We start from the raw sequence: 13,086 nt of genomic DNA, 5'->3' as shown, positions 1-13,086 counted from the left end.
CACAGGCTAACTTACCAGTATGAGTAGTTGACACGAGAAGCACAGCACAACCCTGAAAGACGCTGTTTATAAACCTTCCAGCCTTGCAAGAGTGCTTGGGTGTTGAATTCCTCAGCACAAACACTGTTTCCATGTGTGGCAAGCCACTCTTGTCAAAGTCAAACAGAATAAAATAAGGCAGAGTGCCATTTTCTAACTAAGAATCCACAAAAATATAAGCCACTTATCGTAAATCTTCCTATCAAATGCCACAAGCATATTAGTATAGCTGACCTATTCAGAGAGAACAGATTTTTTCAGAACTATCCAGAGACCTCAACTAAGAACAGAAGTGTCTGCACACCGACGAGCCTGCCTCCATACTATAATTCCATCATTTGTGATTGCCCTTTGCACAGGTCAGCAAGCTGCCGTATTAGGCAGTTTTGTTCAGCCCTCCTTACTCTCTCCAGTTCCTAAGCAGCAGGTCCTTCTCTTCAACCTATTCTTTTGTATTTCCTCACCTTCTTGCCTTCAGAACTGGAAAAACTTATTAGTCTTAATTTAGCAGGTTAAGGTTAAAGCTTTACAAAGAAGGTTAATGGGTCATATCATCATCATTTTCTTTCCTGTATAAACATGATTTTACTTCCCTGTCTGGACCCCTTCGCCCATAACTGCCTCACACCCTAAGCATAGACCAGTAAGACTGATGTCCAATTTCCTCCAGAAATTTTTCAATCATCTTCCTTTGGTACCATCTCTATCACTGTATTAAGATTTACTGAAGAACAAAATAAGACAAAATGACATTGAAGAACAAAATAAGGTAAAAATTTTCCTTGTTCTGCTAGGAACAAGATCTGAGTATAAATTCTAGAAACCCAAGAACAGAGATTTACCCCATGGTTTCCAAATGGACAACAAAGTGTTTATGCTTTGGAATAAATTGGCTTAACAAGTTCCCCAGAGATCAGTGTACTCATACTCTGACAGACTCAGTCACAAATGAAATGCCCAGACCAGGAAATTTCAGTTGCCTAACTGAACAAGATGATAGGGGCTTCCTTTCAGAATCCTTTTTCAGCACAAGATTCACACATTTGAAGAGTTACTGAGCCCATGGTGATTTCATGTGTATGTGTGTGTTTGTGTGTGTATGTGTGTCTGTGTGTGTGTGTGTGTTTGTGGAGGCAGGTAGAATTTGGAAGTGTATGGGAGTTGTTGAGATTTCACAGTGACTCTGAGGCTGAAGGCAAGGACAGTAAACATAACAACTCCTTCAATGCAAATGCTTCAAATTGTCTTCAAACATCTTTGCTACATCTCATTACTGAGTATATGTTCAAAATAAAATAGATTATTTTTCCAAAAAGACACATGCATTTGCATGTTCATCACAGGACTGCTCACCAAAGCAAAGACATGGAATCAACCAAAGTGGCCATCAATGGTGGACTGAATGAAGAAAATGTGGCACATAGGTACCATGGAATACTACACATTCATTAAAAAAAAAAAAATCACATCCTTTGGAGCAACATGGATGCAGCTGGAGGCCAATATCCTAACTGAATTAACGCAGGAACAGAAAATCAAATACTGCAAGTTCTCACTTGTAAGTGGGAACTAACGCTGGGCACTTACGGATATAAAGATGGCAGGAGTGGTTCCCATAAAGATGAGAACTAATAAAGAGTCAAGGAAGAAAAGGGGGCAGTGGTTGAAAAACTAATTTTGGGTACTATGCTCACTACCTGGGTGATGGGATATTCATATCCCAAATCTCAGTATCGCACAATATATCCAGGTAATAAACCTGAACATGTGCCCAATGTAAAATAAAAGTTAAAATTATAGAAAAAAATGCTAAAAGAATTGTAAAAAGTTGTGTATCACTTACGTATGTTTTATGTTAACATTTTTCAATAGTAATATGTTTAATAGTTGCTATAGGTGTAATTTAAAATGCACATGGGCTTAAAAACATTTTATTCAAAATCCTAGAGCTGAAGATTTCACTCATTTGATTTAAGGAAAGTATATTATCTGTTACATAACCCAGTTTGTAACACTGGTCCTCCTTGTCAAGCTCATCAGACAAATGGGATTTATGTTCCATCCCAAAAAGTCTGCTTTCATTTTTTTAACCAGCACACCGTAAAGGATAAGGCCCTTCCTCCTGTGTGGAGAGGACATTCAGCATCCCCAGCATCCCCAGGCGCTAGTGCCAAAACAGAGGCCAGCAGAAAAGAAAGGCTGGGAAGTCCAAACCAAAGCTGGCATCTCTTGGTCTGGAGTTTCTTCATTTTTGCCACAAAGCAAAATAATCCCCCAGAGGAGATAATGACAATAAAAAGCAACTTCAGACACAGATCAATTTTACACTAACCCATAAGTCAACACATTTGTACACACCTTTCCATGGGCCACATGCTCAGACTCAGCCCAGAGCATCTATCCTGCCTATGACCACAGATGACCAGCAGATCAGAACACATATGCCATCTCTCTAACCACCCCCAACACATACATTGCACAGAGAGGGGCCATGATGTTGAAGAAAAACAAAACATTATTAAGCTGGAATCCCAGGAAACTAGAAATTCATTCTGGCCATGCAAGTTGGTGACTGTGTGTCTCCAGGAGATCGAACCTCACTGACTGCCAGTTTTCATCATCAGTAATGTGGACACAGTCATGTCTAATTCATGGGGTATGTGTGGCTTTCACAAAATTGTGTGTAGGCAAGTATCCTGCAGCCTAAGCAGGGAGACAGAACTCCAAAGAGTTTTCTTAATCATGCATGTAACTTCCTTCTGGCTTTGTCGAAGAAAAGCATGCCCTCCTGCCTTAAATGATTGGATAGTCCCCAGTCAGTGAGCTCGGTGTTAGCTGGAATATGGCTCTATGTTTTGGAACAGCTCTAACTCAAATAAGATAACCTTAAGAACACTGTACAATAGAGTAATTTACAAAAGCCACCCTGAGGACTTTCACCACATGTGCAGATTTAATGACCCTGTAAGAATTTTTCTGGGATACCCGCAATCTACCAGTTTGGCTTTGGTCATAGGCTTTGGTAGTGGCAAAGCTGTGTGGGGGATGCTCTGCTAGAGCAATGTCTTATGGTCAAGAAATTGCACATCATAAGCAATATGATACCCCACAGCAGGTTTTTAAAAATCTCTAGCCCTACCTTGGAACTTCTTATTCTAAGAACATGAAATAGGCACTAGTAATTGATGCCCCCTGATATTTTTTAATTGCAAATATACTGCTCTAGAGAATGGCAATTTAAAACAGTCACCCAGAAACAGCGTCTTCAGGCAGAACTGAAATTGGTTAATGTAAGATGACAGTGCAAAAGGGAGAAAGTCAAGTCAAAAACTAGTTCCCAATAAAAGGTCTAAGGTCACCTAACCTAGTCAACCACGGATGAGATAGTGAAATATTGGAGATGGTTATCCACTCAGAACTTCCTCTAACAACTGCACATATCACTCTGGTGTAGTATCAAATATTTTTATAATGATTAACTGGAGTTTTAATTGTACTTTAGGTTCTGGGGTACACGTGCAGATCATGCAGGATTGTTGCAATAGGTACATACATGCCCAGGTGGTTTGCTGCCTTCATCTCCCCATCACCTATATCTGGTATTTCTCCCGACGTTATCCCTCCCCACCCACCCTACCCCCACAACTGACCACAGTATGTGATGCTCTGCTCCCTGTGTTCATGTGTTCTCATTGTTCAACACCCACCTATGAGTGAGAACATGGGGGGTTTGGTTTTCTGTTCTTATGTCAGTTTGCTGAGAATGATAGTTTCCAGATTCTTCCATGTCCCTATGAAGGATACGAACTCATCGTTTTTTATAGCTGCATAGTATTCCATGGTGTATATGTGCCACATTTTCTATATCCAGTCTATTATTGATGGACATTTGGGTTGGTTTCAGGTCTTTGCTATTGCAAACAGTGTTGCTATGAACATACGTGTGCATATGTCTTTATAATAGAACAATTTATAATTCTTTGGGTATATACCCAGGAATGAGATTGCTGGGTCAAATGATATTTCTATTTCTAGGTCCTTGAGGAATTGCCACACTGTCTTCCACAATGGTTGAACTAATTTGAACTCCATCAACAGTGTGCAAGTGTTTCTACTTCTCCACATCCTCTCCAGCATCTGCTGTCTCCTGATTTTTTTAATAATCGCTATTCTGTGTGAGATAGTATCTCAATGTGGTTTTGATTTACATTTCTCTAATGACCAGTGATGATGAGCATTTTTCATATGTTTGTTGGCCTCATAGATGTCTTCTTTTGTAAAGTGTCTGTTCATATACTTTGCCCACTTTTGAATGGGTTTGTTGGTTTTATTTTTGTAAATCTGTTTTAGCTCTTTGAAGATTCTGGATATTAGCCATTTGTCAGATGGGTAGACTGCAAAAATTATTTCCCATTCTGTTGGTTGCAAGTTCACTCTAATGATTGTTTCCTTTGCTATACAGAAGCTCTGGAGTTTAATTAAATCCCATTTGTCTATTTTGGCTTTTGTTGTCATTGCTTTCGGTGTTTCAGCCATGAGGTCCTTGCCTATGCCTATGTCCTGAATGGTTTTTGCCTAGGTTTATTTCTAGGGTTTTTATGGTGTTAGGTCTTATGTTCAGATCTTTAATCCATCTGGAGTAATTTTAGTGTAAGATATGAGGAAGGGGTCCAGTTTTTGCTCTGCACATTGCTTGCTAGTTTTCTTAACACCATTTATTAAATAGGGAATCCTTTCCCCATTTGCTTGTTTTTGTCAGGTTTGTCAAAGATGAGATGATTGTAGATGTGTGGTGTTGCTTCTGACACCTCTGTTCTGTTCCATTGGTCTATGTCTCTGTTTTGGTACCAGTACCATGCTGGTTTGATTACTGTGGCCTTGTAGTATAGTTTGAAGTCAGGCAGCATGATGCCTCTAGCTTTGTTCTTTTTGCTTAGGATTGTTCTGGCTATGCAGACTCTCTTTTGGTTCCATATGAAGTTTGAAGTGGTTTTTTCCAGTTCTGTGAAGAAGGTCATTGGTAGCTTGATGGGGATAGTGTTGAATCTGTACATTACTTTGGGCAATATAGCCATTTTCACGATGTTGATTCTTCCCAACCATGATCATGGCATGTTTTTCCATCTGTTTGTGTCCTCTCTTATTTCATTGAGCAGTGATTCATAGTTCTCCTTGAAGAGATCCTTTACATCCTTCGTTAGTTGTATTCCTAGGTATTTTATTCTCTTTGTAGCAATTGTGAATGGGAGTTAACTTTTGATTTGGATCTCTGTTTGTCTGTTATTGGTGTATAAGAATGCTTGTGATTTCTGCACATTGACTTTCTATCCTGAGACTTTGCTAAAGTTGCCTATCAGTTTCAGGAGATTTGGGGCTGAGACAATGGAGTCTTCTAAATATAAAATCATGTCATCTGCAAATAGAGACAATTTGACTTCCTCTTTTCCTAACTGAATATCCTTTATTTCTTTTTCTTGCCTGATTGCTCTGGCTAGAACTTCTAATACTATATTGAATAGGAGTGTTGAGAGAGGGCATCCTTGTCTAGTGCTGGATTTCAACGGGAATGCTTCCAGTTTTTGCCCATTCAGTATGATAACAGCAGTGGGTTTGTCATAAATAACTTTTATTATTTTGAGATATGTTCCATCAATACCTAGTTTATTGAAGGTTTTTAGCATAAAGGGCTGTTGAATTTTGTCGAAGGCCTTCTCTGCATCTACTGAGATACTCATGTGGCTTTTGTCTTTGGTTCTGTTTATGTGATGGATTACATTTATAGACTTGTGTATGTTGAACCAGCCTTGCATTCTTCATCAAGGATGAAGCCTACTTGATCATGATGAATACGTTTTTTAATTTGTTGTTGCATTCTGTTTGCCAGTATTTTATTGAAAATGTTTGCGTTCATGTTCAACATGGATATTGGCCTGAGGTTTTCTTTTTTTAGTTGCGTCTCTGCCCGGTTTTAGTATTAGGATGATGTTGGTCTCATAAAATGAGTTGGGGAGGATTCCCTCTTTTTGTATTATTTGGAATAATTTCAGAAGGAATGGTACCAGCTCCTTTTTGTAAGTCAGGTAGAATTCGGCTATAAACCCATCTGGACCTGGGCTTTTTTTAGTTGCTAGGCTATTAATTACTACCTCAACTTCAGCCCTTGTTATTGGTCTATTCAGGGTTTCGACTTCTTCCTGGTTTAGGCTTGGGAGAGTGCAAGTGTCCAGGAATATATCCATTTCTTCCAGATTTACTGGTTTGTGTGCACAGAGTTGTTTGTAGTTAACTCTGACGGTAGTTTGTATTTCTGTGGAATCAGTGGTGATGTCCCCTTTATCGTTTTTTATTGCATCTATTTGATTCTCCTCACTTTTTTATTTGTCTGGCTAGCAGTCTGTCTATTTTGTTGATCTCATAAAACCAGTTCCTGGATTTGTTGATTTTTTAAGAGTTTTTTTGTGTCTCTATCTCCTTCATTTCTGCTCTGATCTTAGTTATTTCTTGTCTTCTGCTAGCTTTTGAGATTTTTGATCTTGCTCCTCTAGCTCTTTCAATTTTGATGATAGGGTGTCAATTTTAGAACTTACCTTGCTTCTCATGTGGGCATTTATTGCTATATATTTTCCTCTAGACTCTGCTTTAAATGTGTCCCAGAGATTCTGGTATGTTGTGTCTTCATTCTCGTTAGTTTCAAAGGACATCTTTATTTCTGCCTTCATTTCATCGTTTATCCAGTTGACATTCAGGAGCCAGTTGTTCATTTTCCATGAAGTTGTGCAGTTCTGAGTTAGTTTCTTAATGCTGAGTTCTAATTTGATTGCACTGTGGTCTGAGAGACTGTTTGTTATGATTTCCATTCTTTTGCATTTGCTGAGGAGTGATTTACTTCCAATTATGTGGTCAGTTTTAGAGTAGGTGTGATGTGGTGCTGAGAAGAAGGTATATTCTGTAGATTTGGGGTTCAGAGTTCTGTAAATGTCTATTAAGTTCACTTGGTCCAGATCTGTGTTCAAGTTCTGGATTTCCTTGTTGATTTTCTGTCTCATTGACCTGTCTAATATTGACAGTGGAGCATTAAAGTCTCCCACTATTACTGTGCAGGAGTCTAAATCTCTTTGTAGGTCATTAAGAACTTGCTTTATGTATCTGGGTGCTCCTGTATTGGGTGCATATATATTTAGAATAGTTAGCTTTTCTTGTATTGATCCTTTTACTACTATGTAATGCCCTTCTTTGTCTCTTTTGATTTTTGTTGGTTTAAAGTACATTTTATCAGATACTAGGATTGCCACCCCTGCTTTTTTTGCTCTCCATTTGCTTGGTAAATCTTCCATCCCTTTATTTTGAGTCTATGTGTGCCTTTGCTCATGAGATGGGTCTCCTGAATACAGCACACTGATGGTTCTTGGCTTTTTATACAATTTGCCAGTCTGTGTCTTTTGATTGGGGCACTTAGTCTGTTTACATTTAACGTTAATATCGTTATGCGTGCATTTGATCCCACCATTTTATTACTGGTTGCTTGTTTTGCCCTTTGTATGGTGTATTTTCTTCACTGTGTCGTTGGTCTTTACCATTTGGTTCTTTTTTGCAGTGGCTGGTACTGGTTTTTCCTTTCTGTGTTCAGTGCCTCCTTCAGGAGCTCTTGTAGGGCAGGTCTGGTAGTGACAAAATCTCTCAGCAATTGCTTTTCTATAAAGGATTTTATTTCTCCATCACTTATGAAGCTTAGTTTGGCTAGATATGAAATTCTGGGTTGAAAGTTCTTTTCTTTAAGGATATTGAATACTGGCCCTCACTCTCTTCTGGCTTGTAGGGTTTCTGCTGAGAGATCCGCTGTGAGTCTGATGGGCTTCCCTTTGTGGGTAATCTGATCTTTCTCTCTGGCTTCCCATAGCATTGGGATTGCTCTTCTAGAGGAGTATCACTGTGGTGTTCTCTGTATTTCCTGTATTTGAATGTTGGCCTGTCTTGCTAGGTTGGGGAAGTTCTCTCCTGTATAATATTCTCAAGAGTGTTTTCCAACTTTGGTTCATTCTCCCCATCATCTTCTGGTACACCAATCAAACATAGATTAGGTCTTTTCACATAATCCCATATTTCTTGAAGGCTTTGTTCATTTCTTTTCACTCTTTGTTCTTTTTTCTTGCCTTCTCATTTTATTTAATTGAGTTGGTCTTCAATCTCTGATATCATTTCTTCTGCTTGATCTATTTGGCTACTGAAACTTGTGTGTGCTTCACGAAGTTCTTGTGCTGTGTTTTTCAGCTCCATCAAGTCGTTTATAGTCTTCTCTAAGCTGGTTATTCTAGTTAGCATTTCATCTCACCTTTTTTCAAAGTTTTTGTTTCTTTGCATTGGGTTAGAACATGTTCCTTTAACTCAGAGAAGTTTGTTATTATCGACCTTCTGAAGCCTGCTTCTGTCAATTTGTCAAATTCATTCTTCATCCAGCTTTGTTCCCTTGCTGGTGAGGAGTTGTGATCTCCTGGTGGGGAACAGGCATTCTGGTTTTTGATGGCTTCATTCTTCTTGCACTGGTTTCATTCTGTCTTATTGGATATATATAGTTTTGATATCAGGTAGCTGCTTGAGGAGGCAGCCTTTCCTTTGCCTGCCTGCAGAGGCACTGTTGGGCTGCTGCCACGGATTCAGCAGAGCTGCTGCATCTTTTATTTACTCAGGAAAAATAAGCTGGCTTCTGCATTGGTAGCTTCCCTTCTCCTTGCTGAGCTCAATCATTTCTGGTGACTCTCTAACTAATGTTCTGGGTGCGAAACTCTGGAGCGAGAGTTTTTTAGCCTGCTGGGCTTTGTGCCAGGGGGACCCGTCCTGCCATATGGGCTGTTTCTGTGATCTCAGTTCTCCTTCTTTCTGGGGTGTGGGCAGTTCCGTCAAGCCAGCTTTCTGGTTTTCATGTCACTCAGTGCGTCCACCTAGATCTATGCTAACAACCTCAGTGCTGGCCAAAGTTGCTGTTCTGCCTTGTTCAGGCAGCTTGCTGAGGCTTTTCAGGCCAGCGAATATCTCCTGTTCTGTGGGTTGTAGAGGACTTGGGTGGAGCACTGTATCTGAACTGAAGTCCCAGAGCAGGAGATCCACCAGTCCTCTGGTCGGCTGCATGCACCTCCTGGGTGGGCAGTGCCCCTCCTTGCCTCAACTTGCCCCCTTTTGTTTATACCCACTGTCCAACCAGACCCGCAAAACAAACATGGTACCTTGTTTGGAATTGTGGAGACCACTCAGCTTCTGCATCTCTCTCACTGGGAGCTGCTTTCTGGAGCTGCCTCTTATTTGGCCATCTTGGGATCCTCCCATATTAAATTATTTTTAAAACTTCATATATATGATGACTATACCCATATTTCAAGAACTTTAAGTATGGCTTGGGAGAATAGGTCACACATATGCTGGACCCTAGGTATGGTTGTCCAGGTAATGCACTTTCATAATGAGAGTTCCCCCTCCACCAAGAGTTGTATGATACAAAATCTGTACAAGCTTACACAAAAACCTTGGTTGGAATGGGAGAGTATCATGAAAAACATGCATTTCTAGAAAGACAAAAGTGCTACTCTTAGTTTGTACTAACTTTTATGAAGACTATTTAACACATCATTTAAAAATATTATTTTAAAGCTATGGAATATCAATAGAAGAAAGTAAAAGTTGAACATTTCCCCAGCAATGTACTGCTTTATTTGAACAATGAACCAAAATAAAATTTAGAATCTGGGTTACTTAGTTAAAGGCTGCATTAGTTACGCAAAGGCATCTAGATATCCATCAGTAGGAGAGTTATAGATACAAGAATGTGTGGTCATGTCTAGCACATAGTGGAGGCTTGATTCATTCATTCAGATGCTTATGGTCTCAATAAGTGATTTCTGAGCATATACTTCATATTCCTGGCTTTTCTCCCCTATATATGTTGGCTCCCCATACCTGGTATGAAACACAGAGAATACCTATAATCTTGACTCAAACCCATAGACCTCTTTCATTTTATGTTCTCAACTTTATGAGCAGCCTTCCTGTCCATCCAAGTTTCAAGGGCAAGACCCCAAATAGGCTGCTATGGAAGACACTTGATGCATAACACAAAGAAAGACAGCCTCCAAACAAGGAATGTTAGCTACATTATAAACCACACAGGTGCAGCCATGAGAAGCAGAAATATGAAATTTTAGGAGGTCAATTCTTCACACCTATTTGCAAGACCTCATTGTAATAACACAGCACCTTTTTCCATCTGCTCTTAGCATCACAGCGTGAAAGCTAACAGAACAACAAGGCATAGTCTCTAACTATAATCAAAACTATATCTGAGCTCCAAAAAAAGGCCATGGTAACTTATTTTACATTAAAAAGTAGTAATAAGGGAAAATTGCCTGCTGACAATTCTTAGCAGACTCTCTGATTTTGTGCATGCATTTATACAATTATACTGATTTTCAATGAAAAGTGTATTTTACATGAAAATACTGTTATGCCTTTTAAACACTGGTTTAAAATGGTAATTCTACTTGGGATTAAACGAACATTTTACAACTTTGAATTTCAAAACCTCTTCAACTCAACATAGCTTATTAATTAAACTACTGAAACTTCATTCCATGTGATTTCTTCAGTATTTACATTAGGAAATCTATTGCATTTTGAAATCAGAAAAGAACAGTCTGTCATCAACATTTGGAACACCACTAGCATACAGACAGCAGTGTAAAGATAGGCATATATGTACGATGGAGGTTGAGGACTATGAAAGGAAGATAGGAAATGACCAAGAAATAGAAGACAGAATTCCTGACAAAAAATACATGAAATCTAGCTGTGGACTCAGAACACAAAGTCATGAAGCAAACATATTCGCAATACAACCGTATCTACAGTGCTTATTATTCATGTTATATACAAGGGAGGTGTGGATCACAGACATGAACAGGAACTTAATGCAGCATCAGGTACTGTTTACATACGGTGACTGACTCTGTCTTAACCCCTAGTATAGAGATGAGGAAACCAAAGCTTAGAAAGTCAAGTATTGATATGGTAACAGTTGAGTTTGAATCTTAACCAAGTCTGCCTGACTTCACAGCCTATGCCCATTCCACTAGACAATACTACCTATCCAGAGGCAAGCAAATTTCAACCATGTATCAAAGGAAATAAGAAACATGATGAGCCAACAGGAGGTAGAGGAAGGAACATAACATGGATGGATTGACTTATGTGTTATAGTAACTGAATATATATATACACACACACACACACACACACACACACACACACATACACACACACATATATATCTCTTATCTTTTGGGGTAAGAGGGTAGTAAATGCTCACTGACTGGACTTTTTGCTACAAACACCCAGAACACTTCATGTCAGTAACAGTAACAGCAGACCTGCCTATCACATGCAAGTCTGGACTGAACCTCCCACAGTCTCTCCACTCAGCATAATACCCAGGTCTTTGGCTATACACTTGGAATCACTTGAAAAGCATTTTAGAACTATAAATGCCTGCGCAAAACATCTAAGAATTCTCAATAAATCCATCTGGAGTGGGTCCCAGGTACTGATAGGATTTTTTTTAATGGCTCAGATGAGGCCAGGCGTGGTGGCTCACACCTGTAATCCCAGCACTTTGGGAGGCTGAAGCAGGCGGATCACAAGGTCAAGAGATCGAGACCATTCTGGCCAACATAGTGAAACCCTGTCTCTACTAAAAAATACCAAAAAATTAGCTGGATATGGTGGCGTGCACCTATAGTCCCAGCTACTCGGGAGGCTGAGGCAGGAGAATTGCTTGAACCTGAGAGGTGGAGGTTGCTGTAAGCCGAGATCACACCACTGCACTCCAGCCTGGCATCTGGTGACAGAGCGAGACTCTGTCTCAAAATAAATAAATAAATAAATAAATAAATAAATAAATTGCTCAGATGATTTGAACATATATCTAGGGCCGAGACACACTGCACCCTAACATACTGTTTTTCAAACCATGGTTCAAAACACTGGTGGTATTCACAAGAGCAGACGAAATAGCTTTCAACCTAAATAATGATTTTCCAACTTTCAAAGAAAAACAATGGTATAACGATCAAAATATTTACTAAGTCAATCTCCAAACAATTTTTTTCAACCTTTGGTTGCTGTTATCACTTGATTATAAGAGAATCTAGTATGAAATAATCTGTGACAGAGTTCCAAATACATATTTCATAATTCCAAATTTGTTTTATCATTACTATGCCGTGCCACAAAGAACTCCCTACTGTTCAGGTTCTCGGCTACCTAAACAAGTTTGGAAATCATGGTTACAGTGTCTCCAGGCAGCACCTGGTAGGGAGTACTTTTTCTGTGAAGACGTAAAACTGTGGGAATGAAGAGAGGGATTGGTTGTATGTGAAACACAAATAAGAAGGACCCAAAGTTAGAGTGGCATACTTCACTAGTCTCGAATGATCTCTAACAACATATCAAAAGTTCAGGGTGGCAGCTGGTTGCTCATCCCTCAAAAGACATTTTTCTACAAGATGTTTCACTAGTTCATTCAATCCATCAAATACTGTCAGCTCTTCCATAAGGCATTATCATAATGAGGTGAGTCAGAAAGACAACTGGATTGTGTTATTTTATGGCTTGACTGCTAAAATACTTGAAGATTTATGTATAGAATCACCCTTAAAAGGATATATTTTGCTCTTCCTATTACTATCTTAAAGTCAATTACAGTTAATTCAGTTTTGGTAAGCTTAATGCTAAAGCAATTTATTTTAGATTTTGAAGGTACATCTAGCTGATTAGAAATTTTATTCTTAATGCTAACAGTAATTTACATGGGAAAAGCCCACTAAAAGCAAAAATAGCCAAGCAAAAAAATAGAGAACAATTACAGAGTTACTCATTTCTTGCAAAATATTAGACCTTTTTCGCCTTTAGAAGGTCACCCTTCTCCATGAGGTTCTGTGTGATGCATATCATTGATAAATACAGAAATTATTGCTCCAATGACTGACAGACAGTGATCATCAATCT

The sequence above is a fragment of the Saimiri boliviensis genome, chromosome 2 (genome assembly GCF_048565385.1).
Source record: "Saimiri boliviensis isolate mSaiBol1 chromosome 2, mSaiBol1.pri, whole genome shotgun sequence".
Taxonomy (NCBI): domain Eukaryota; kingdom Metazoa; phylum Chordata; class Mammalia; order Primates; family Cebidae; genus Saimiri; species Saimiri boliviensis.
The sequence above is the reverse complement of the archived record's forward strand: the minus strand, read 5'-3'. Positions refer to the sequence as shown.